General features: G+C 42.5%; 1 protein-coding gene across 11 annotated transcripts in view; it reads right to left on the minus strand.

The window, feature by feature from the left end:
• Nucleotides 1-15465, minus strand: part of WDR33 (WD repeat domain 33) — a 124494-nt gene extending 109029 nt beyond the window's left edge. For all 11 annotated transcript variants that reach the window (XM_047722723.1, XM_047722722.1, XM_047722724.1 and 8 more), the window contains exon 1: nucleotides 15289-15465. The gene's annotated coding sequence lies outside the window, so the exon portion shown is untranslated. The remainder of the gene's footprint in view (nucleotides 1-15288) is intronic.
• Between the last annotated feature and the right edge of the window lie 11175 nt (nucleotides 15466-26640).

Genomic DNA, 26640 nt, shown 5'->3' on the forward strand with positions numbered 1-26640 from the left:
TACCTCCTGATTTTGAAATAGTAGTTCTTAGTTTCTAGTTCTTTAACCCATATTGGCCTAACAAGCTCCTCAGTATTTGGCATATACAGTGTCTTTAATTACTCTATAATGCATACTCTCTTAATTTGGTATTTCCCTCCAAAACAGTCTGGATCTCAAATATACAGTGGTTATTAAGGATACAATAAACTGAGACTTAATCAAATATTTAAAGAGCTTAAAAAAAAACTACACCGGGGTGCCTGGGTAGCTCAGTGGGTTAATTAAGCCTCTGCCTTCGGCTTGGGTCATGATCCCGGGGTCCTGGGATCAAGCCCCGCATCTGGGATCGAGCCCCCGCATCGGGCTCTCTGCTCGGCAGGGAGCCTGCCTCCCCCTCCCCCCAAACCGCCTGCCTCTCTGCCTACTTGTGATTTCTGTCAAATAAATAAATAAAATCTTAAAAAAAAAAAATTATGTATTTAGAGAGAGAGAACAGGAGAGGAGAGGAAGAAGCAGGTTCCCCACTGAGCAGGGAGCCGGATGTGGCGCTCAATCCCAGGAGCCTACGGCAGATGCTAAACCAACAAAGTCACCTAGGTGCCCCAAAAGCTTATAGATGTTTAACCACAAAGTAACTCTCTATAACTTTCTAACCAAAAAGCCGAAGTCATAATCAACCACGAACAACAATCCACATTCTTGGATGGGTAAATCAACTGTTTAACCAATTGCTAAATGCATTAAATACAGCAAATATATATATTCATGACTACAGGTTAGACAAAGCCTTCTTTAAATATGACACCAAAGGGTGCCTGGCTGGCTCATTAGGCAGAGCATGCAACTCCTGATCTCCAGGTTGTGAGTTTGAGCCCCATGATGGATGAAGATTACTTAAAAATAAAATCTTAAAAGAAAAAAAAGATATGACACCAAAAGCACAACCAACAAAAGAAAAAATAGACAAACTGAACATCACCAAAATTACCCTTGTGCTTCAATAACACCATCAAGAAAGTAAAAAGACAATCCACAAAATGAGAGAAAATTTCTTCAAATCATAGATCTGGTAAGGGATCTGTAGCATTTAGAATATACAGATAACTCTTACAACCCAATAATAAAAAGACAACCCAATTTTTTAAAAAGGCAAAGTATCTGAAAAGATATCTCTTAGAGAGTGCACGCACAATATATATATACATTTCTTATTATAAATCACATTATCATGGGGCAGGTTTGAGGAAGGGGGGAGCTCTGGATATGGAATGATTTCTTGGATGTATCGTTAGGTAGAAAAAGAATGGGGTCACACACACAAAAGGTAAACACCAAACTTTAAAACGTTTGTTTAGCAAAGGATATAATCAACAGAGTAAAAAGGCAACCTACAGAATGGGGAAAAGTATTTGAAAATCACATATCCAATAAAGGGTTAATTATCCAGAATGGATAAAAAAACTCCTACAACTCAACAAAAAAAATAAATAACCCAATTAAAATTGGGGCAAAGGACTTGAATAGACATTTGTCTAAAGATGATATAAATGGCCAATGAACAAATGAAAAGATGCTCAATGTCACTGATCATGAGATGAATGCAAATTAAAACCAAAATGAGGGAGGCACCTGGGTGGCTCAGGTTACTTCCTTTTTTAAATATTTATTTATTCGAGAAGGAGGGAGAGAGAGAGAGAACGATCCCGCGCCAGCACAAGCAGAGGGGAAGAGCAGAGGAAAAGGGAGAAGTGGACAACCCACTGAGCAAGGAGCCCATCACAGAGCTCAATCCCAGGACCCCAGGATCATGACCTGAGCTAAAGGCAGACACTTAACTGACTGAGCCACCCACGTGCCCCTCGGCTCAGGTTACTATCTCAGGGTCCTAGGACTGATCTCTATGTTGGGCTCCCTGCTTAGGGAGTCTGCTTCTTCTCCCTCTGCCCCTCCCTGCTGCTCATGCACTAAGCTCTCACTCTCAAATAAGATCTTAAAAAAAAAAAAAACAAAACACAGAATGAGGAATCACCTCACACCTATTAGAATGACTACTATCAAAAAAACACTAAGTAAGGGGCACCTGGGTGGCTCAGGTGGTTGAGCATTTGCCTTCAGCTCAGGTCATGATCTCAGGGTCCTGGGATCAAGTCCCACATAGCACTCTCTGCCCAGCAGGGACCCTGCATTCCACCCGCCCCCTGCCTGCCTCTCTACCTACTTAGGATCTCTTACTCTCTGTCAAATAAATAAATAAAATCTCTAAGAAAAAAGAAATAAGTGTTAGTGAGAATGTGAAGAAACTGGAACCCTTTTACACTATTAGTAGGATGGTAAAATGGTATTATCACTATGGAAAATGGGATGGAAGCTCCTCAAAAAATTAAAAATAGACTACCATATGATCCAGAAATCCCACTTCCGAGTATATATCCAAAAGAATGAACGCAGGATCTTGAACAGATTGGACACCCATTCTCATAGCAGCACTATTCACAACAGCCAAAAGGTAGATGAGCAATGGATGAATGGATAAACATAATGTGGTATATACATACAATGGAATATTGTTCAGCTGTCAAAGGAAGGAAATCCTGTCACATGCTACAACATGGATGAACCTTGCAGACATTATGGTTTAAGTGTAATATATCAGCCACAAAAAGAAATAATCCATGATTTCAATCATTATGAGGTATCTAAACTAATCAAACTCACAGAAACATAAAGTAGAACAGTGACTGCCAGGAACAGGAGGAGGGAGAAATGGAAAGTTGTTCCACAAGTAGAGTTTCAATTTTGCAAGATGAAAAAATTCTCAAATCTGTGCCACAAATGAATGTACTTAGCACTACTGACTATACACTTAAAAAATGGTTAAGATGATAAATTTTTTTTACAATTTAAAAAAAGGTCACAAGTTTTTACAAAAGGAAAATCATACATACATACATACATACATACATTGGGTGAGTGAGAATGGGAATGGAAGGCCTAGAGACTTAAGTATTCTTTCAATGTGGTTTTATCTTTTTTTTAAGATTTTATTTATTTATTTGACAGACAAGAGATCACAAGTAGGCAGAGAGGCAGGCAGAGAGAGAGAGGAGAAAGCAGGCTCCCTGCTGAGCACAGAGCCCGATGTGGGGCTCGATCCCAGGACCCTGAGATCATGACCTGAGCCGAAGGCAGAGGCTTTAACCCACTGAGCCACCCAGGCGCCCCTGGTTTTATCTTTTAAACCATGTAAATATTTGATATATTTAATCAAATATTTTATTTATTTGACAGAGATCACAAGTAGGCAGAAAGCTACTTGTGATCTCTGTCAAATAAATAAATCAAAAAAAAAATCTTAAAAATAAATAAATAAATAAATCAGGGCGCTTGGGTGGCTCAGTTGTTAAGCATCTGCCTTCAGCTCAGGTAATGATCCCAGGGTCCTGGGATCAAGTCCCACATCAGGCTCCCTGCTCAGCAGGAAGCCTGCTTCTCCCTCTCTCACTAGCCCTGCTTGTGTTTCCTCTCTCGCTGGGTCCCTCTCTGTCAAATAAATAAATAAAATCTTCACAAAATAAAAAAAATTAAATCAAGTCTGGGTGGCTCAGTCAGTTAAGAGTCTGCCTTCAGCTCAGGTCATGATCCCATAGTCCTGAGATTGAACCTCACATCCCCAGGACCCCACATCCCGTTCCCAGTCCCCATATCCCCAGGCTTCATGCTCAGCAGGGAGTCTGCTTCTCCCTCTCCCTCTTCCCCTCCTCCTGCTCTTTCTGTCACTTATGCCCTCGAATAAAGACTTAAATATATATATATATATATATATATATATATACACACACACAAAAAAAAAATTAAAAATTAAATCAAGAAGAATAAAGGTCGGGGCGCCTGGGTGGCTCAGTAGTTAAGTGTCTGCCTTTGGCTCAGGTCATGATCCCAGAGTCCTGGGATAGAGCCCACATTGGGCTCCCTGCTTGGTGGGAAGCCTGCTTCTCCCTCTCTCACTCCCCCATTCCCTGTGCTTGTGTTCCTTCTCTAGCTGTCAAGTAAAGAGACAAAATCTTTAGAAAATAAAAAATTAAAAATTCCCTTAAAAAAAAAGAAGAAGAAAGGCATACCCCAATAATGAATGCAAACAAAGTCAAACTAATCAAAACTAATAAAACCAGGGGCGCCTGGGTGGCTCAGTGGGTTGGGCCGCTGCCTTCAGCTCGGGTCATGATCTCAGAGTCCTGGGATCGAGCCCCACATCGGGCTCTCTGCTCGGCTCTGCTTCCTCCTCTCTCTCTGCCTGCCTCTCTGCCTACTTGTGATCTCTCTGTCAAATAAATAAATAAAATCTTAAAAAAAAAAAAAAAAAAACTAATAAAACCAGGGGAGCCTGGGTGGCTTAATGAGTTAAGTATCTATCTTCGGCTTAGGTCACGATCTCAAGATCCTGGGACTGAGCCCTGCATGGGGCTCTGTGAGAGACTACTTGTCCCTCTCCCCCTGCCCCTACCCTCCTTTCCTCTGCTTACGCGCGCACTCTCTCTCAGATAAATAAAATCATTAAAAAAAAAAAAAATCAGGGGCGCCTGGGTGGCTCCGTGGGTTGAGGCCTGTGCCTTCGCCTCCGGTCATGATCCCGGGGTCCTGGGATCGAGCCCCACATCGGGCTCTCTGCTCGGCGGGGAGCCTGCTTCCCTTCCTCTCTCTGCCTGCCTGTGGTCTCTGTCAAATAAATAAATAAAATCTTTAAAAAAAAATAAATTAATTAATTTTAAAAAATCAAACTGACCAAGTAGAAAAAAAAGTGTTATGGGGAACCTGGATGGCTCAGTCAGTTAAGCATCTGCCTTCCACTCAGGTCATAAGCCCTGCATCAGGCTCCCTGCTCAGAAGAGAGTCTTCTTCTCTCTCTCCCTCTACCCCTCCCCCCTGCTCACTCTCTCAAATAAATAAATAAATAAATAATCTTTTTTTTTTTTTCTTTTTTTAGAGTGTTACTTTAAGTAACTCTGAACACAGTTCTCTACCTGTTCATCTTTAGTAGGATACATTCTAAGGAAAATGAGGACTGAAATCACCTATACTCAGTAGGGCTGCTAGTAATAGTACTGGCACTGTAAACTTGACTCTACTTTCTTTGCTGGAAATCCAATAATAATGTTAACTGTGATCTGAATTTCAAATAATATGAAAAAAACATGCCAGTATGAGGTGGGTGGGAGAGGGCGCCTGGGTGGCTCAGTCAGTTAGGCCTCCAGATCTTGATTTCAGCTCAGCTCATGATCTGAGGGTAATGAGACTGAGGCCCTACTGCACTCCACACCCAGCTTAAGATTCTTTCAGGGTCCCTGGGTGGCTCAGTCACTTAAGAGTCTGCCTTCGGGGAATGCCTGGATGGCTCAGTCCGTTAAGTGCCTGCCTTTGGCCCGGGTCATGATCCCAGGGTTGTGGGATCAAGTCCCGCCTCAGCCTCCCTGCTTGGTGGGAAGCCTACTTCTCCCTCTGCCTGCTTGTGCTCTCTCTCTCTGATAAAGGAATAAATTTTAAAAAAAGAGTGTGCCTTCAACTCAAGTTGTGATCTCAGGGTCCTGGGATCAAGCCTGGCTTCAGGCTCTCTGCTCAGCAGGAAGTCTGCTTCTCCCTTTCCCTCTACGCATGCATAGCTCTCTCCCTCTCTCTCTAATAAAAAAAATCTTTAAAAAAAAAAAAAAGATTCCCTCCCTCTCCCTCTGCCCCTTGCCCCTGTTCACACACACAGCTCACTCTCTCTCTCTCTCCGTCTCTTACCGCTCTTAAAAATAAATAAATAAAAATACAATACCAATGTAGGGGAGGGGCACTTGACTAGCTCAGTCAGTGGTGCATGCCAATTCTTGATCTCTGGGTTGTAAGCTTGAACCCCATATTAGATGTATAAATTACTTTAAACTAAAATCTTAAAAAATAATTAAATAAAAAAAGAGGGGCACCTGTGTGGTGCAGCTGCTTAAGCGTCCAACTCCTGGTTGTGGCTCACTGAGATCTCAGTCATGGGATCCAGCCCCACGTTGGGCTCCATGCAAAGCGCAGAGTCTGCTGAAGTTTCTCTCCCTCTGCTCCTCCCCACCTGGCACACACTCTTTCTCTCTCATTAAATCAATCAATCAATCAATCTCCTCTAAAAAAATAAGTTAAATTAAAATAAAATGCCAATAGGGGCACGTGGGTGGCTCAGTGGGTTAAGCCTCTGCCTTCGGCTCAGGTCATGATCTCAGGGTCCTGGGATCGAGCCCCACATCAGGCTCTCTGCTCAGCAGGGAGCCTGCTTCCTCCTCTCTCTCCGCCTGCTTCTCTGCCTACCTGTGATCTCTGTCTGTCAAATAAATAAAAAAATAAATAAAATCTTTGAAAAAAAATAAAACACCAATATAAACTGATGATTTTTGAAAACACATTTCCTAGTTTTGTCTACTGAAGATTCTAACTGCATAACATACTAGAAAAAGTAAAATCTGTTGAGTATGTAATAATATGCTCCAAAATAAGAGAAAACAAAACTAGTGGCCTTTACTCTTAAAAATGTCAGTTATGGGGATGCCTGGGTGGCTCAGTTGGTTAAGCCTCTGCCTTCAGCTCAGGTCATGATCCCAGGATCCTGGGATCAAGTCCTGCATCCTTGCTCAGCAGGGAGCCTGCTTCTCCCTCTGCCTGCTCTTCATGCTTGCGTTCTCTCCTGCTCTCTCTCTTTGACAAATAAATAACATCTTAAAAAAAAAAAGTCAGTCATGAAACGAAAAAAGGCCAAATAACTGGTCCTGATTAAAGACTAAAGAGATATGAGGGATCCCTTGGTGGCTTGTAAGTTAACCCTCTGGTTTTGGCTCAGGTCATGGTTCCAGTATCCTGGGATCAAGTCCCATATAGGGCTCTCTGCTCAGTGAAGAGCCTGCTTCTTCCTCTCCCTCTGCCTGCCGCTACCCCTGCATGTGCTCTTTTCTCAAATAAATTAATAAAATATATATTTTTTTAAATCTAGAGGGGCACCTAGGTGGCTCAGTCACTTAAACATCAGCCTTTGGCTCAGGTCATGATCCCATGGTCCTGGGATAGAGCCCTGCTTGGTGGGAAGCCTGCTTCTCCCTCTCCTACTCCTCCCACTGGTGTTCCCTCTCTCACTGTCTCTCTCTCTCTCTGTCAAATAAATAAATAAAATCTTTTTTAAAAAATGTAGATTAAATCCTGAATTTTTTTTAAAAGGCACAAAATCTCTGAAGGACATTGCTCAGACAACTGGAGAAATCTGAAGCCTAATATAAGATACTGCATCAATGTTAAGCATGTAGAATTTGTTAACATAGTGGGTATTTAAGAGAATGGTATTTTGGGATGCCTGGATGGCTCGCTCAGTCAGTTAAGCATCTGACTCAGGAGGAGCTTGATTAAATTCGGGCCAAGTATGTTTGATGCAGACACTTCACAGGTGATGATAGGGAGTTCTTAACTCAGGTCTTGACCTCAAGGTCATGAGTTCAAGCCCCACACTGGGCTTTTAAAAAAAAAGAGAGAAAATGATGTTTTTAGGGGAAAAGGTGCATAACATCTGTGAATGGCATGGGAGAAAACAGGAATGAAGGGAAGGAGAGAAAAGCAAATGTGACAAAATGTTAATAAGTGAATAGTGATGAAAACTATATTGGAGTTTTTTGTACTTTCATTGAATACTCTGTAAATCTGTATTTATTTCAAAATTTAAGGGTTTTTTTGTTTGTTTGTTTGTTTTACGATTTTACTTACTTATTTGACAGAGGGAGAGAGAGCACAAGCAGGGGAAGCAGCAGGCAGAAGGGTAGAAGCAGGCTCCCTGCTGACAGGAAGCCAGACAAGGGTTTCAATCCCAAGACACTGGGATCATGACCTGAGCTGAAGGCAGAAGCTTAACGACTGAACCATGCCGGCGCCCCTCAAAATTTAAAGGTTTTGGGCACCTGGGTGGCTCAATCAGTTAAGGGTCTGCCTTCAGCTCAAGTCATGATCCCAGGGTTTTGGGATGGAGTCCCACACTGGGCTCCCTGCTCATCGGGGAGTCTACTACTCCCTCTGCCCCTCTGCCACACTTGTGCTCTCTCTCTCCCCCCAAAATAAATAAATAAAATCTTTAAATTATTAAAAAGAAAAAAATCTAAAAGTTTAAAACATGAAAAGGGGGAAGCTCTTTTTTTTTTTTTTTTTTTAAGATTTTATTTGTCAGAGAGACAGAGTACAGGCAGGCAGAGTGGCAGGCAGAGGGAGAAGCAGGCTCCCCGAGGAGCAAGGAGCCCGATGTGGGACCCGATCCCAGGACACTGGGAGCATGACCTGAGCCGAAGCCACTTAACGAACTGAGCCACCCAGGCATCCTGGGGGAAGCTCTTTTTTACAGGAAACAGCTATTAAGTGTAAACAACAGAGTTAGAAAACCCCAATGAAATAAATGACAAGGCCAACAATAATCAACCATTAGGTGAAAGGAGAAAGTGTACTTTTCCAATGAAGAAATCTGGTGGACACCACACGAAACAAGGAAACTTAACATGGTAAACAATGGGGCAAACTAACACCCTACTTATGGATCCTCAATAGAAGAACCAGACATTCTGTTGTTCCTGAGGTAAGGCAACATAAATTATATACCATCACCTATGAAGTATCTGTGCCAAACATATCTGACCCAAATTTAATAAAGCCTCTCTAGACTTAACTTCCACCTTACAGGATTTAAAGAAACAAATTAAATGACATTTTAAGCATTCAATCAGAAAGTTCTAAATGTGGAACATTCTTTAAAAAGTCAATGCCGGGGTGCCTGGGTGGCTCAGTGGGTTGAGCCTCTGCCTTCGGCTCAGGTCGCGATCTCAGGGTCCTAGGGTCGAGCCCCACATCGGACTCTCTGCTCAGGCGGGAGCCTGTTTCCCCCTCTCTCTGCTTGCCTCTCTGCCTACTTGTGACCTCTCTCTCTGTCAAATAAATAGATAAAATTTTAAAAAATAATAAAATAAAATAAATAAAATAAAAAGTCAATGCCAGGGGCACATGGGTGGCTCAGTCAGTTAAGCGGCTGCCTTTAGCTCAGCTCATGATCCCATGGTCCTGGGACTGAGCCCCGCATAGGCTTCCTGCTCACAGAGGAGCCTGCTTCTCCCTCTCCATCTGCCTCCCCTCTCAGCTCATGCTCACTCACTCTCTCTCTCTCTCTCTCTCTCAAACAATTAAATGAAATCTCTTAAAAAAAAAAAAGACAGAAAGAAAAGAAATAAATAATAAAAATTTAAAAATAAGAAGTCAGAAAAAAAAAAATAAGAAGTCAGTGCCAGATACTTAATGCTAATTGCCTTAGTCATAATAATGGTACTGTGTTTTTAATATTACCTTAGGTAGAGTCTGGTTTGAAATAAAAATGTATCAAGTGTAGAAGAATGGCATTATTTTAAAGAGATGCATCCTGAGGTATTTAGGGGACAAACAGTATGATAAATGTAATTTTTTTAAGTTGTTTTTTTTTTTGTTTTGTTTTTTTACTTATTTATTTGACAGACAGAGATCAGAAGTAGGCAGAGAAGCAGGTTCCCCGCTGAGCAGACAGCCCGATGCAGGGCTTGATCCCAGGACCCTGGGATCGTGACCTGAGCCGAAGGCAGAGGCTTTAACCCACTGAGCCACACAGGTGCCCCTGCAAATTTTTTTTTAACATTCTATTTAATTTACTTGACAAAGAGAGAGAGGGAGATCACAAGAAGGCAGAGAGGCAGGCAGAGAGAGAGGGGGAAGCAGACTCTCTGCTGAGCAGAGAGCCCGATGCAGGGCTTGATCCCAGGACCCTAAGATCATGACCTGAGCCAAAGGCAGAGCCTTAAGCCACTGGGCCACCCAGGCGCCCCTGATATATGCAATTTAATTTCAATTGACTGTTGAGAGGGGAGTGAAAGAGGGCTAAAGAAGAATAGTTAAATGTTAATAACAGGTAAATCGAAATGGAAGGTAATAGGTGTTCATTCTCTCAACCTTTCTGGATGTTTACAATTTCCCATAATATACAAAGATGGGGGAAAATTTATCAGAATATTCCACATACAAAAAAGGGGAAACTGCTCCTTAAAAGTATCTTACTAAATGGGACAGTGAATGAGCAGGTGCCCATAACAAACACAGCCAGTACTTACCGTCAAGGACCTGCTCAAAATGGGTAAGACATAGTGCCAAGTACTACAGGACACAAAGTAACAGAAGGCAGTCACACAGACCCTAGGTTAACAGGAGAGAGGAGTTATAAAGTCACTGAAGACCTCATTAATAGGATAAGATTTACCTGGATTTTGAGGAATGGATAGGATACAAATGGTCTGAGAGTGGGGAGGCAAGCAAAGAGGTCTTAAGTAAAGGCCAAGGAGCAGAAATAAACCAGATCTGTGTGAAAACGAATCCCAGTAGACATGAGGAAAATTTTCACAGAAAACTCACTCTATCTATGCCTAGGCTTTATAAATACAAAAATATAAGGCAATAAAGCATCTGCCTTCAAAGAGTTCACAAAGGAGTGGAGAAGATACACAATCAAAATACATCAAGTAGATATGCACAAAATGCTTTAATAACAGAGAAAAGAAACAGTTTAGCAGAGGAATGAGACTGTAAGTCTTTAACAAAGATATGAGTTAAACTTTAAAAACTGAAAGGAGGGACGCCTGGGTGGCTCAGTTGGTTAAGCAGCTGCCTTCGGCTCAGGTCATGATCCCAGCGTCCTGGGATCGAGTCCCACATCGGGCTCCTTGCTCGACGGGGAGCCTGCTTCTCCCTCTGCCTCTGCCTGCCATTCTGTCTGCCTGTGCTCGCTCTCTCTCCCTCTCTCTCTCTGACAAATAAATAAATAAAATCTAAAAAAAAAATAAAAAATAATAATAAAAAAAAAAACTGAAAAGGAGGAGGGGAGGCAAAATAGGTAAAGGGGGTCAAAGGTAGAAACTTCCAGTTATTAAAAAAATCAATCATGGGGATGTAAGGTACAACATCGTGACTACAGTTAATAATACTATATTGCATATATGAAAGATGCTGAGTAGATCTTAAGTTACCAGAAGAAAAAAATTGGTGGGGCACCCGGGTAGCTGAGCGGGTTAAAGCCTCTGCCTTCAGCTCAGGTCATGATCCCAGAATCCTGGGATCGAGCCCTGCATTGGGCTCTCTGCTCAGCAGGGAGCCTGCTTCCTCCTGTCTCTCTGCCTGCCTCTCTGCCTACTTGTGATCTCTGTCTCTGTCAAATAAATAAATAAAATCTTAAAAAAAAAAAGATATAAACTATACTAATTGATCATTTTACAATATATACAAATTGTATCTATCGTACAATATATACAAATATATATACAATATACAATATACATAAATATTACAACATATACAAATACCTCGAACTAATATGTTACATTTCGATTATACCTGAAAAAAAAAAACCCTGAAAAATGAATTAGCCAATTAAATTCAAGTCACAGAAAGAAAAAATGCCAAAATTTAATAAACGTTTACTATGTTATCACTTTCTTTCACCTATGAAATCCAATTACAATAATTACCATTTTTACATACAAGGAAACTGAAGTTCAGAGTTTAATTAACTGACCCAATATAAAAAAGCTGGCTAGGGGAGACTGGGTGGCTCAGGTCATAATCCCAGGGCTCTGGGGTCAAGCCCCTTGCAGGGTTCCCTGCTCAGTGGGGAGCCTGCTTCTCCCTCTCCCTCTGCTGCTCTCCCTGCTTGAGCTCACACGAGCTCTCTCCCTCTACTGAATAAATAAATTAAATTTAAAAAAAGGCTGGCTAGTGGTGAACCTGGCACTCAAAACTAAGCCTGTCTACTGCTGAAAGCCATCCCCTTTCCAATACTAACCAGGCTCTAAGAATTTATAAGCACTTAAATTATGCATATAAGGTACAATACAAACATTATGAAGTCAGTCCTCCAACAGAAAATACTACATAAAATGTTCAAGGACCAGAAAGGAAGAGAGTAATGAGGTAAGACTTTTCCAACATACTTAAGAGTTTCTGTGTCTAAGACCAATGTTAATGTAAGTCTTTTGCAATGGGGACAGAAATGTTATCAACCAGAGTGTGTTCACGGAGAAAAGGTTTTAACTTACGTCACTGTCAAAGACAAAGATCAAATACCTTTCAGCATTAAAACTATGGTCTGGCAACTTACTTGTCACACAACACATCACAGCAACAGAGAAACTTTCACCATTCCACACACAGACACACACAAATCCAGATATAAGACCTCTCACAAGCAAAAGTTTCAACAAACAGGAGCGCCTGGGTGGCTCAGCGGGTTAAGCCTCTGCCTTCAGCTCAGATTGTGATCTCAGGGTTTGGGGATGGAGCCCTGCATCAGGCTCTCTGCTCAGCAGGGAGCCTGCCTCCCCCACTCTCTCTTTGCCTGACTCTCTGCCTACTTGTGGGGTCTCTCTCTCTCTAATAAATAAAATCTTTAAAAAAAGAAATGTTTCAACAAATAAAATCTTGGAATAATGTTTGACAGAAAACTAAGGAAAATCCAGAACTTTACAACAAATCTGAAATGCGTAAACAAGTGTTAAGTTTATGAATTTAAGTAAATTTACTTTGGTAATGAAGATTTCTAATCTGCAGACTACAAATACTTTATCTAAAAACAGTTGCAAAGGTCCTAATTTTTTGCTAAGCAATCTCAAAAGGACTCCGTATATATATTTGTAAGTGAAAGACTTTCACTAGTATTTCTGTCAATATATATGTTGTAGTTTTAAAGCTTTACTATGGGGGTACCTGGGTAGCTCAGCAAGTTAAGCTTCTGCCTTCCACTCTCTGCTCAGTGGGGAGTGAGCTTCTCCCTCTACCCCCCACCCCCACTTCGTGCACTCTCTCTCTCAAATAAATAAAATCTAGCCTCTGCCTTCAGCTCAGGTCATAATCCCAGGGTCCTTGGATCAAGCCCCGCATCGGGTTCTCTGCTCAGCGGGGAGCCTGCTTCCTCCTCTCTCTCTGCCTGCCTCTCTGCCTACTTGTGATCTGTCAAATAAATGAATAAAATTAAAAAAAAAAAAAAAGTCAGGGACGCCTGGTGGCTCAGTGGGTTAAAGCCTCTGCCTTCGGCTCGGGTCATGACCTCAGGGTCCTGGGATCGAGCCCCACATCGGGCCCTCTGCTCAGCAGGGAGCCTGCTTCCTCCTCTCTCTCTGCCTGCCTCTCTGCCTACTTGTGATCTCTGTCAAATAACTAAATAAAATTTTTTTTAAAGATTTTATTTAGTTATTTGACAGAGAGAAATCACAAGTAAGCAGAGAGGCAGGCAGAGAGAGAGGAGGAAGCAGGCTCCCTGCTGAGCAGAAAGCCCGATGTGGGGCTCGAACCCAGGACCTGGGATCATGACCTGAGCCGAAGGCAGCGGCTTAACCCACTGAGCCACCCAGGCGCCCCACTAAATAAAATTTTTTTAAAAAGTCAAATAAATAAAATCTTTAGAAAGAAAGCAAGCATGCTTTATTATGACCTTAATTCCTTATTCAGAAATACGAAACAGTCTGAATGTGGGCAATAAATAACATGTTTTCCCAAAGTAATGTGAAAAATGTGGACACTACTTAGCAAAGAGAACTATGAATAAGCACCTTAAGTGGTTAGTAAAAGTGTAATTAAAGCCGTAGGTCAAGATACAACTATGATGACAAAATCTGACCTTTTAATATTTTTCACCAACCAAAGAATGCAAGTTAAGTCATCAACATCATAGATAGGAATTTATTTGTAACTAACTCATTGTGATATAAGGCCAACTTCCTACCAATACTCTTACCACTAGTACAGAAAGATAAAATTTTTCTGTAAATTCCAATAAAATATGCTAAATATGTAACTTCAAACCTCTGCACAAACTCAAATCGATACAGTATTTCATCTTTTAGGCAAAGAGGCCATTAAAAAGGGCAAAAAGTTGGGCGCCTGGGTGGCTCAGTGGGTTAAAGCCTCTGCCTTCGGCTTGGATCATGATCCCAGAGTCCTAGGATCGAGCCCCGCATCGGGCTCTCTGCTCAGCAGGGAGCCTGCTTCCTCCTCTCTCTCTCTGCCTGCCTCTCTGCCTACTTGTGATCTCTGTCTGTCAAATAAATAAATAAAATCTTTTAAAAAGGGGGGGGGCAAAAAGTATCTTATGGTGATTAAAAATGGATGTCAGATGCAATTAAGATTAGGAAAAGAAAAATGCCACCATGGGAACAATTAATATGCTTCCTTTTAACTAAGTCTCTAAAAGTTTTGTTTGAATTAAATAGACCTGCCACCGCACCACGCTCACAGGCAAAATATACTGCATGCACCAGATTTCCAGAGCGTACTTAAAAGTCAACTCAGCGCTCTCAAGAGGTATTCCCCGGGCTTTTTTGTTCATACTCGAACGTCTTCCTAAGTTCCTGAACAGTTAATGTAACGTCATGTGTGCATAAATTACTTGAAAACATTGACAGGCTTTCTACAAGTAACTTTTATGATGTGATTTAAACTGATCCAATTACGGAATTCCCTATAGACCCACCTTCCTCTTTCCACGGAAGGGCCACTAACCACAAGGGTTACAACAACCTAGTATCAATATTTATTTTCTTTTCTAAAAAAAAAAAAAAATAATAAAGTTTTCTAAGATCCTAAAATATCTGGTTATCAGAAAGCAATTTAAAACCGGAGATATGGAGGGAGTTAAGGGACACTGACAGATAGCATGATCTAAAGCAAACAAAACAGAAATGTAACTTTTCCAAAGGAGGAGGGTTTTTTCTTGTCAAACTGTGGACTCATCCCTGTTAAAAACACCAATTTCAAGCCACGATAATATCAAGGCTAACCTCCCGCTGTTTCACAGGTTTCGCATTCACTCCCCGAGACCCCTTGAACCAACCAAAGCCAAGTACGATTCAACTCTCGGCTCAACCCCTTCCACTCCCGCCCCAAATGTTTAACGCGTTTCCCTTCTCCAAACTTTACGTCTTATCCGTGGCCTACACTACCTACGTCTTCTTGTCGCCACCGGTTCCCAGTCAGGAGCCTTAGTCCTACCCTGCCCTCCTTCCCCGCTCTGCCTCAAGCCTCCAGCTCCCTCCCCTAAAGCTCGAACTAGCCTCAATAGGCCCTCCCGACGACGATCGTCCTCGTTCTCCCAACCTGTCCCCAGGCGCCCCTCCAGGCCCCCAAAGCACGCAACGGCCGAGCTTGAAAATGGCGGAAAGTGCCGCCGCCTGCTGCAGGCGAAGGGTCCCGTGCCGCCGCTGCACTCACCCTCCGGCGCTGAGCAGAGCTCCTAATGAATAGTGTGCGAAGGGTTTGTCTTCACTGTCGAGAACGTCTCTCCCGCCTGGCCTTTTCCCTCCACCCGTCTCAATCCCTCTCTTCCAAAGGAGCAGCCGCCATCTTCCCCTACGAGCCACCGACCGCACGCCCTGGCGTCATCACGCACCGTCGGTCGTTATACGTCATGCGCGCCTGGCTCTTAGCTCCGTCGGCCTCAATCTGCGCAGGGGCTTAGGTGAGGGGCGGGACTCGGCCAGATACCCCACGCCGCCTGAGGGAGAGCTTCCTTTGTTCCCGCTGAGAGGAAATCGGCGGAGCAGGTTGGAGGCCAGGACGGTTTGTCGTGCTTTCTTCACACTGTGAGCTAAACTTAATGCTCTCAGAAACAACCCCGTTTTAAAGTTTGAATAAGAAATTTGCTCAGGTGGGGCGCCTGGGTGGCTCAGTGGGTTAAGCCTCTGCCTTCGGCTCAGGTCGTGATCTCAGGGTCTTGGGATCCAGCCCCACATCGGGCTCTCTTCTCAGTGGGGAGCCTGCTTCCCCTGCTCTCTCTGCCTGTCTCTCTGCCTACCTGTGATCTCTCTCTGTCAAATAAATAAAAATAAAATCTTAAAAAAGAAAAATTTGCTGAGGGGGTGCCTGGGTGGCTCTGGCCGGTTGAGCAGCTGCCTTCAGTTCGGACCATGACCGGATCCGGGTTGTCCTGGGATAGAGCCCGCCTGGGGCTCCCTGCTCAGCGGGAACCGGCATTTCCCTTTCCTTCTGCCTGCCGCTCTGCCCGCTTGTGCTTCTGTCAAATAAATAAGTAGATTATAGAAATTTCTTCCGGGTCGATGCGACACTTAAAGTATGTGGCCAAGACACCTCCCCCTCACCCCCCAACAGTGAAATTGTGGGCAAGGCACTTGGCTTTGCCGAGTCTATGAAATTGAGGCTTCTGCCTGACCGTATTTTGAGCTTTTATTTTTGGGGTTTTTTGTTTTGTTTTCGTATTTTGAGCTTTTAAATGAAAGCACCCAGCTTAGTCAAGCACGAAGTTGCTTACATTACTTTTTTTTTTTTTAAGATTTTATTTATTTATTTGACAGAGATCACAAGTAGGCCGAGAGTCAGGCGAGGAGGCGGGGACGGGGAACAGGCTACCGGCTGAGCAGAGAGCCATCCAGGCGCCAGTTGCTTACATTACTTGATGCAAATAGCGCCGGTAGGTTATCTCCTTTCCTCTCAGACCAGGTTGTAAAAACTGTACCCAGTAGTACAGCCACTTTGGAAAACTGTTTAACAGTGCTTGTCAGAGCTAAGTCTTACTCACCCTGCGACCCAGCAATTCCTTCCAAATGTTATGAGTGCATACATCTACCCACGGCTTGTACAAGAGTGTTCGTGGGGTGCCTGGGTAGCTCAGTGGGTTAAAGCCTCTGCCTTCAGCTCAGGTCATGATCTCAGGGCCCTGGAATCAAGCCCCGAATCAGGCTCTTTGCTCGGCGGAGAGCCTGCTTCCCTTCCTCTCTCTGCCTGCCTCTCTGCTTACCTCTCTGCCTACTTGTGATCTGTCTGTCAAATAAATAAATAAAATCTTTTTTTTTTTAAAGAGTGTTCATGGCAGTGTTTTTTTTTAAAGATTTTATTTATTTGACAGAGATCACAAGTAGGCAGAGAGGCAGGCAGAGAGAGAGAGAGAGAGAGAGGAGGATGCAGAACTCGATCCCAGGACCCTGAGATCATGACCTGAGCCGAAGGCAGAGCCTTAACCCACTGAGCCACCCAGGTGCCCCTCATAGCAGCTTTGATCAGAGTAATCAATCACTGGTAACCCAAATCAGTAGTTGTGCCAGTAAATGAATTGTATTGTGGTTCTACAGTGAACTACTACCCACCCATGGGAAATAATTACTGAAAAAGACGACAATTTGGATGCATATCACAAACACTGTTGAGTTGGCTCAAAAGAGAACACTAAATGATCCCATTTATATGAAGTTTAGAATACAACTTCCAAACAAGTGGTCTTCTAACTTCTAATAATATGGCAATATGAATCAAGAATCTTAAAATATTGGGTCTCCTGGCTCCCTTTAGAGCATGCAACTCTTGATCTCTGGGTCATGAGTTTGAGCTCCACATTGGGCAAAGAGATGACTTAAAAAATAAAGTTTTAAAATGAAAAAGTTTTATAGGCAGATAGGAGTGAGAATAAGGAAGTTATACTAGACAAAGGTAGATTGTCATGGCAAAGTCACTTTGCTTTAGAAGATGGCAGGGGGTCTATCAGGCAAATTACCTAACTAGTACTGATTAGGTGATTTACTGATTGGTGTAAGATCCCATTTCTGGGAGAACCCAAATTACAGTTACCTTAAGTCTTCTTCTGGTGATGTGGGGCTAAACATAAGTGACACCATTTTATGGTGGTCTTGTTTTTAACACTAGGATATGTGGAGGTATATATACCCCCCTAAAAGAATATGTAGAGGTGGGAGTGGGAGGAGCAGTGATGGGTGGTATGGAGGAATTCATAACTCAGTCAACAGACCACTATTTAAGCATGAAACAGTGCTGCCCTGCATTCCCTCTAACTTCCAGGTACAGAATAAACCAGTTCTCAAAAAAAAAAAAAAAAAAAAAAACAGTTCTCAAAAGAGAGTTCCTTGCAGAACAAGAGACAGACAATTCCAGCTCCATGTGGTTAGGCATAGGATAGGATGGCAGGAACTCTGAAGGAAAGTGGGATTCTCACAAGCTGAAGTGGGAGAATCAGTCAGGAAGTGACCCTAAGCAGTCCACCCTTAAGTAGGGTTCTAAAGGTAAAAAAGAAAAGTGACAAGCAAATGGTCCGTTCCTAGATATTACAGCAACAAGTGTTAGGGAAGGCATTCAAGCATATTAAAGTGTCCCAGTCCTTGAATATTCTCAAGATGTGATGCATTAGAGGATCAATCTAATAAATAAAAGCTTTTCATACCTCTAATCTTGCAAGTCCTGCTGGGAAAATTGTTTTTTAAATTGACTAGGAGTTGGACTAAAAAGTATGCAAACAGTTATATTCTGTATTCTTTTTTTTTTAAGATTTTATTTATTGGGGCACCTGGGTGGCTCAGTGGGTTAAGCCTCTGCCTTCGGCTCAGGTCATGATCTCAGGGTCCTGGGATCGAGCCCCACATCAGGCTCTCTGCTCAGCGGGAAGCCTGCTTCCCTCCTCTCTCTGCCTGCCTCTCTGCCTACTTGTGATTTCTCTCTCCGTCAAATAAATAAATAAAATCTTTTTAAAAATAAAAAAAAGATTTTATTTATTTATTTGAGAGAGAGAGAGCATGAGTGGGATGAGGGGCATAGAGAGAAGCAGATTCCCTGCTGAGCAGGGAGTCCAATGTGGGGCTTGATCCCAGGACTCTGGGATTTTGACCTGAGCCGAAGGCAGATGCTTAACTGACTGAGCCACCCAGGTGCTCTATGTTCTGTGTTCTATAGAATTTATACAAATGATCTTCTATCTCCAAAAAAAGTTAATAAAGAATAGAGACATCGAGGCACTTGGCTAGCTCTGTCATTAGAACAACTCTTGATGTTGGGACTGCAAGTTGGAGCCCCACATTGGGCAGAGAGCTTACTTTAAAAGAGGAGGGAGTTACCCAGGTGGCTCAGTCATTTAAGTGGCTGCCTTCAGCTCTGGTAATGGTCATGATCCTGGAGTCCTGGGATCCATCCATCTGCATCAGGCTCCATGCTGAGTGAGAAGCTTGCTTCTCCCTCTGCCCCTCCCCCTGTTGATGTTCTCTCTCTCTCTCTCTCAAATAAATAAAATCCTTTTTAAAATTTTTTATTTACTTTTTATTTATTTACTTTAATTAAATTTAATATTTTATTTATTTATTTATTTATTTATTTATTTGACAGAGAGAGAGAGAGAGAGAGAGCACAGTAGGTGGAGCAGCAGGCAGAGAGAGAGAGGAAAAAGTAGCCTCCAGTGCAGGGCTCCATCCCAGTACCCTGGGATCATGACCTGAGCCAAAGGCAGATGCTTCACCACTTAAGCGACTGAGCCACCAAGCCAGAACCCCCCACTTTTTTTAAGTTTCATTCATTTATTTGACAGAGAGAGGGAGTACAAACAAGGGAAGGGGCAGGCAGAGGGAGAGGGAAAAGCAGGCTCCTTGTTGAGCAAGGAGCCTGATGCGGGACTTGATCCCAGGACCCTGGGATCATGACCTGAGCCAAAGGCAAGATGCTTAACCGACTGAGCCACCCAGGTGCCCCAATAAATAAAATCTTTAAAAAAAAGAGAGAGAGAGAGAAAGAGAGGCATAAAACTGTTGCAGACTGTTATGGATTAGAGACTTAGGGGAAAAAATCAACTGAGCAAAATTAAAGATCTAATTGGCTTTGTTAAGTAATTCATAAATCCTTTAGCATCCATCCAGCAAAAGAAAGGAACTCCAAGGAGCTACACAAAAGGAAGGTTTTTAGGGGCTCCTGGGTGGCTCAGTGGGTTAAAGCCTCTGCCTTCGGCTCAGGTCAAGGTCTCAGGGTCCTGGAATCGAGGCATGTGTTGGGCTTTCTGCTCAGCGGGGAGCTTGCTTCCCCCCCTTCTTTCTGCCGGCCTCCCTGCCTACTTGTGATCTCTCTGTCAAATAAAATCTTTTTAAAAAATTTAAAATATTTAAAAATGAAGGTTTTTATAAGCAGAAATGGAGTGGGACAATTGGCAAAAGAAAAGTAAGAATCATTTCAGGTAAGGTCACCTCTTGAGAACGAGGTAGTCTTACTAGGTGGAATACCTCAACTTTGGAGAATGGAGAAGGCCAATGTGACAGTGTTGGGGAGGAAAAATTTCATGTACCATTTAAAATTCTTTAAGCTAGTGTAAGAATAAAATTGACATGAGACAGATTAACAGGAAAAAAAGCCAAGTTAATTACATGTGCAGGGAAGCCCAATAACAAAATTCAGACCCAAGGAAATGACTAGGACAGGTAGTTTTTTATGTTTCTAGACAATGAGACAATAAATCTGTGAGCAATTAACAGGACAAAGAAAATTCTTCTTCATGAGCTTCAGTAGGTAAGGAATTTTTTTATTTATTTTTATTATTTTTTTTTTTAGGTGAGGAATTTTAAACAATTAATGTTGGATAGCAAACTAGTAGAAAGTAACAGCATTATTTATATAGCCTTCTCAGGTCTAAATTCCATATCTCTGGAGATAAGGCTGTATCTTTACCTCCTGATACAGAGAGGATACCTTTCACATGGGAGATTTATCTCCTGTTTCCTGGAGACAAAGGAGCATCGGGAGACAAAGGAACATCAAAGTTCTTATTGAATTGGCTTTTTAAGTAATTTTATTTAAAATAATCAGCATAGGGACACCTGGTGGCTCAGTGAGTTGAAACCTCTGCCTTCACCTCAGGTCATGATCCCAGGGTCCTGGGATCGAGCCCCATATCCGGCTCTCTGCTCAGCAGGGAGCCTGCCTCCCTTCCTGTCTCTCTGCCTGTCTCTCTGCCTACTTGTGATCTCTGTCAAATAAATAAATAGGGTCTCTAAAAATAAAATAAAATAATAAGCATACAGGACACCTGGCTGGCTCAGTCAGTTAAGCATCAACTCTTGATTTTGGTTCAAGTCATGATCTCAGGGTCATGAGATGGAGCCCCACATGGGGCTCCACGCTCAGGGGGAAATCTGCTTGTCCCTCTCCCTCTGCTCCTCCCCACCCTAATATATAGATAAAATCTATAAATAAATAAATAAATAGGGGTGCATGGGTGGCTTGATGGGTTAAGTGTCCCAAGTCTTCATTTGGGCTCAGGTCATGATCTCAGGGTTGTGAGATTGAGCCCTGGGCTCTGAGCTCAACATAGAGTCCACTTGGGATTCTCCCTCTCCTTCTCCCTCTGCCCCTTTCCCCTGCTCACAAGCTATAAATAAATAAATAAATAATTGAAATAAATAAAACAATCAGTATGCCAAAGTAGCACATTTTGGCTGGCCTCTGCTGGGTCCTCATGCTATGATGGCCCACCTGGAGCCTCCCAGGCAGGTCCTAGAATCTCCGTAGGAGTAGTGGTGACTAGCAGCCAGCATCCTCTTTGTGTCCTCCCGGCAAGAGGAAAGGGTCAGTTGGAGATGCAGTTTTCAACTCCCTGGGGCCATTTGGAGTTTGGTGAAACATGGGAAGAAGCAGCTCTTCACCTGAAAAATATCCTCTTTGCCTTAGTTGTGAATTTCTTTGTTGAGAAAGAAAATTACCATTATGTGACCGTACTAAGGAAAGGAGAGGTAGATATGACTCATAACCCAGAACCAAAGATTACAGAGCCTAAAAAAAATGAAAGGTGTGAGCACGTTCCCTGGGAAGAATTTTCTCCTCTGGACCAGCGTTTCTGGGCACTGCGTTGTTTAAAGGAACAAGGCTACAATCCATTTAAAGAAGACTTGGATCACCTGGTAGAACACAAAGGACATCATCTTTGGCGAACAAGAAGAAAACCTGATTTATTTTAAAAAGACAAAGTCTTGTTAGAGAATGAAAAATATCTACATTTATGAACAACTTTTTTTTTTTTTTTTAAGATTTTATTTATTTATCTGACAGAGAGATCACAAGTAGGCAGGGAGGCAGGAGAGGGAAAGAGGGAAGCAGGCTCCCGGCTGAGCAGAGAGTCTGATGTGGGGCTGGATCCCAGGATCCTGAGATCATGACCCAAGCTGAAGGCAGAGGCTTAACCCACTGAGCCATGCAGGTCCCCTGAACAACTCCCTTTTGTCTAAAAAGTTCCATATAGGGGCGCCTGGGTGGCTCAGTGGGTTAAGCCGCTGCCTTCGGCTCAGGTCATGATCTCAGGGTCCTGGGATCGAGCCCCGTGTCGGGCTCTCTGCTCGGCAGGGAGCCTGCTTCCTCCTCTCTCTCTGCCTGCCTCTCTGCTTGCTTGTGATCTCTCTCTGTCAAATAAATAAATAAAATCTTTAAAAAAAATAAAAATAAAAATAAAAAGTTCCATATGAGTGTCAATTTATTTGATCTCTCTTAATACAGGCACTACCCTTTCAGGCAGTACTTGTGAAAAAATTTTTGTCATTATGTCATGAATTGCATTTCAGACTCAATGTGATAAATGGTGGTGATGTAGCGAAAAAAAATAAAAAAACACACATTTTGGGTTGGCTTAACCTTGACCCCTACAACAGATTATGTCACTGGTACTGACCAGAGAATCCCTAACTGACCAAGTAAGACTACATTGCTGAAGGAAGTTGAAACTGCAATTAGGTTAGGGATTAAACCCTATGGCCTAACATAAGTGACTCCATTTTGGACCTGTGATTTTCTTTTTAACGAGACATACCACCCAAATGCAAAGTGTGCTCTTGTTTCGAACCTAATTTAACAAACTGACTTAAAAAAAAAGAAATTTTTGGTAAAATGAGGACGTGAACATGGAATGGGTGGATATTACATGGCAGTAAAAAAAATTGTTAAATTTTTTGGGGTGCCTGGGTGGCTCAGATGGTTAAGTGTCTGCCTTCAGGGGCGCCTGGGTGGCTCAGTGGGTTAAAGCCTCTGCCTTCAGCTCAGGTCATGATTCCAGGGTCCTGGGATCGAGCCCCATATCAGGCTCTCTGCTCACCAGGGAGTCTGCTTCCCTTCCTCTCTCTCTGCCTGCCTCTCTGCCTACTTGTGATCTCTGTGTGTCAAATAAATAAATAGAATCTAAAAAAAAAAAAAAGTGTCTGCCTTCAGGTCATGATCTCCACATTCTAGGACTGAGCCCAACATCGGGCTCCCAGCTCAGCAGAGAGTCTGCTTCTCCCTCTCCTTCTTCCTCTCTACCTCTTTGTCTGTCTCTCTCTCAAATGAATAAATTTTTTAAAAAAATCTTTAAAACAGAATTGTTCAGGGGCGCCTGGGTGGCTCAGTGGGTTAAAGCCTCTGCCTTCGGCTCAGGTCATGATTCCAGGGTCCTGGGATCGAGCCCCACATCGGGCTCTCTGCTCGGCAGGGAGCCCGCTTCCTCCTCTCTCTCTCTGCCTGCCTCGCTGCCTACCTGTGATCTCTATCTGTCAAATAAAAAAAAAAAAAATCTTTATTAAAAAAAACAGAATTGTTCAGTTTTTTACATGTAACTGATATTTGGTTAAAATTTTTAATTAATTTTTTTTTGAGACAGCATGTGTGAGCTGGGCAGAAGGGGCAGAGGGAGAGAGAGAATCTTAAGCAGGTTCAACTTGTGGCTCGATCTCATGACCCTGACATCATGACCCAAACTAAAATCAAGAGTCAGACACTTAAATGACTGAGCCACCCGGGTACCCCTGATTAAATTTTTAAAATATTTTCTTATTAGTTACATTCTGAATTATTTGTGGGTTAAATGGTATATTAAATGATAGGATGGTATTTGCTATAAAACATTCCAGCAAAGAACATTAGCAGAAATGGTTAATAAGGACATCCAAAAAAACTTCTTTGTAAAATAACACATTGGCAAAAATTTCTCAAAATCAACCTTTTCAGTTTTTCAGAACTTGAGAAATTAACTAAGGGTTTGCAACAATTTGAGGAATGCTTATTTTTTGTTTTACATGACTGAATATCCTTAAGGGGGAAAGGGAGGAAAGAGGGAGACAGATGACACAAGTTGGCTAAGTGATAGATAATTAGAGTTCATTATGCTATTCTGTTTTTGTATGTATTTGAAATTTTCTTTATTCCTTTTTTTAGAAAGATTTTATTTATTTAGAGAGAACACATGAGCTAGGGGAGGGGGGAGAAAGGCAAAGGGAGAGGGAGAGAAAGAATCCCAAACAGACTCCACACTGAGCTCAAAGCCTTACACAGGGCTCGACCTCACAACCCTGAGATCATGACCTGAGCCAAAATCAAGAAGCGGACACTTTTTTGGGTTTTTAAGATTTTATTTTTTTTTAAGATTTTTTTTTTTTATTTATTTGTCAGAGAGAGAGGGAGAGAGAGCGAGCACAGGCAGACAGAATGGCAGGCAGAGGCAGAGGGAGAAGCAGGCTCCCCCCGAGCAAGGAGCCCGATGTGGGACTCGATCCCAGGACGCTGGAATCATGACCTGAGCCGAAGGCAGATGTTTAACAACTGAGCCACCCAGGCACCCTGAAATTCTCTTTAAATAAAGGCTTAGGGCTGCCTAGGTGGCCCAGTTGGTTAAGCGTCTGCCTTTAGCTCAGGTCATGATCTCAAGGTCTTGGGACCGAGTCCTGCATCAGGAGGGGAGCTGCTTCTCCCTCTGCCTGCCACTCCCTCTCCTTCAGACCCTCCCCCTTGCTCATGCTCCCGTACTCTTGTGTGCTCTCTCTCTTTCTCGAATAAATAAAAAAGCAATCTTTAGGGGCGCCTGGATGGCTCAGTGGGTTAAACCTCTGCCTTCTGCTCAGGTCATGATCTCAGGGTCCTGGGATCAAGCCCCACATCGGGCTCCCTGCTCTACCTACTTGTGATCTCTCTCTCTCTCTCTCTCAAATAAATAGATAAAAATCTTTTTTAAAAAATCTTTAAGGGGCACCTGGGTGGCTCAGTTGGTTAAGTGACTGCCTTCGGCTCAGGTCATGATCCTGGAGTCCCAGGATCAAGTCCCGCATCAGGCTCCCAGCTCCGTGAGGAGTCTGCTTCTCTCTCTGACCTTCTCCCCTCTCGTGCTCTCTCTCTCTCTCTCTCTCTCTCTCTCAAATAAATAAATAAATAATCTTAAAAAAAAAAAAAGGTTGAGTAATTGCCTCATTATTTTGGGGGGATTAATACATGCAAATGGCACCAAATTAAAGATACAAGGAGGAAAACAGTGAAAAGATGGTCATTCTCACACCATGACACCTCTCTAGACACAGCCACTCACCAAAAACTGTGCCTTTGCAAAGACACATAGATGAAAACATTGTACACAAGACTTCTTTTCCTACAGAAATAAGATACTATACAAACTTATCTTGCTTCTCCTGTGGCAATATATCTTGACTCTTTTCCTTCTCAGTTCACATACAGATATAGCCTTCATCCTTTTAATAGCCTCTTGGTTTTCTGTTGCATGGCTGAACGGTTTATTTAATTAATTTACTTAATGAGTGCTCTACTAATAGCACTTAGGTTACTTTTTAAATTTATTTTTTTAAGTTTATTTATTAAGTAATTTCTAGCCCCAACATGGGGCTCAAACTCATGACCCAGAGATCAGGAGTTGCATGCTCTTCTAACTATGCCAGTCAGGCATTTCTGCTAATACAAATAACACTGCAATCATCATCACCGTATGTTCTTTCTTTTTTTTGAGTTTATTAATTTAAGTAATCTCTCCACCTAGCTAAAGTGTCTGAATTAAAAGACCGAAGAAAGTAATGCATACAGTTTCTTTAAATATACAGTTCTAATGCTTTCAGAAAAATTCATGTTAGAATACCGCATACACAGCTACAGATTTGGCCTACATAGCATGCCAGGGGTTAAGAACACTGGCCCTCATGTCAATAGGCCTGAATCAGAGTGTTGATTCTACCACCCAGTGACCTGACACTGGCTTCTATTGCCTCCACTGCTGAAAAGAAGAAAAGAAAGAAAAAGAGATAACAGGCCAAAAATGGAGTTGCTTATGCTAAGCCCCACATCAGCAAACCGAGACTTAACTATCTAAAGTAACTGCTATTTCAGCCTTTCCCAGGAATGTGACCTTTAATTTAACCAATCCATCAGAATTACCTAATCAGCACTGGTGAGGTCATCTACATAATAGACTAAATTCAGGGACCTCAGTCCTCATTCCAGGGTTTGTCCTTCACTTTAAACATACTCAAATACCTCTATTAAAACTTCATCCCATTTTGTGTCAATACTTTTCTATCACTAGGAATCCCATTAACCACAGAAATCTGTGTTCACATTTTTTCTGGAGTTTACATTTTATCTCATCTTATTTACTGACTGCGTAATACTGATTTTTCTGAGTTTCACATTCTTCCTTGGTAAATGGAATAACATGGCTTAGTCTTCAAAATAAATTATAAATCTGACCACATATCTCCAGTGCTCTGAAAAGGTTCAGAATAATCTTCTCCAAAAAGTGCCACTTAAGCATGCAGATTACTTTGAGCTGAAGTCAATCAAGGCCCAAAAGACTCAAGAAGATCTTTTTACCTCCCCTATAACTGTCTGAAATAATGAGATAGAGGCCATGGTTCAAGGAAGAGGACTATCACCAGGGATAACTGCAAACAATATGGGGTAGGCATGGTAAACTGGGGGAAGCTGGCAGGGCCTGGAGATTGAATTCCTCTGCATCCCACTGTCTCTGCAAAGACATCTTTCCATAAATTGTCTTCCTCC

The sequence above is a fragment of the Lutra lutra genome, chromosome 3 (assembly GCF_902655055.1).
Source record: "Lutra lutra chromosome 3, mLutLut1.2, whole genome shotgun sequence".
NCBI classification, from domain to species: domain Eukaryota; kingdom Metazoa; phylum Chordata; class Mammalia; order Carnivora; family Mustelidae; genus Lutra; species Lutra lutra.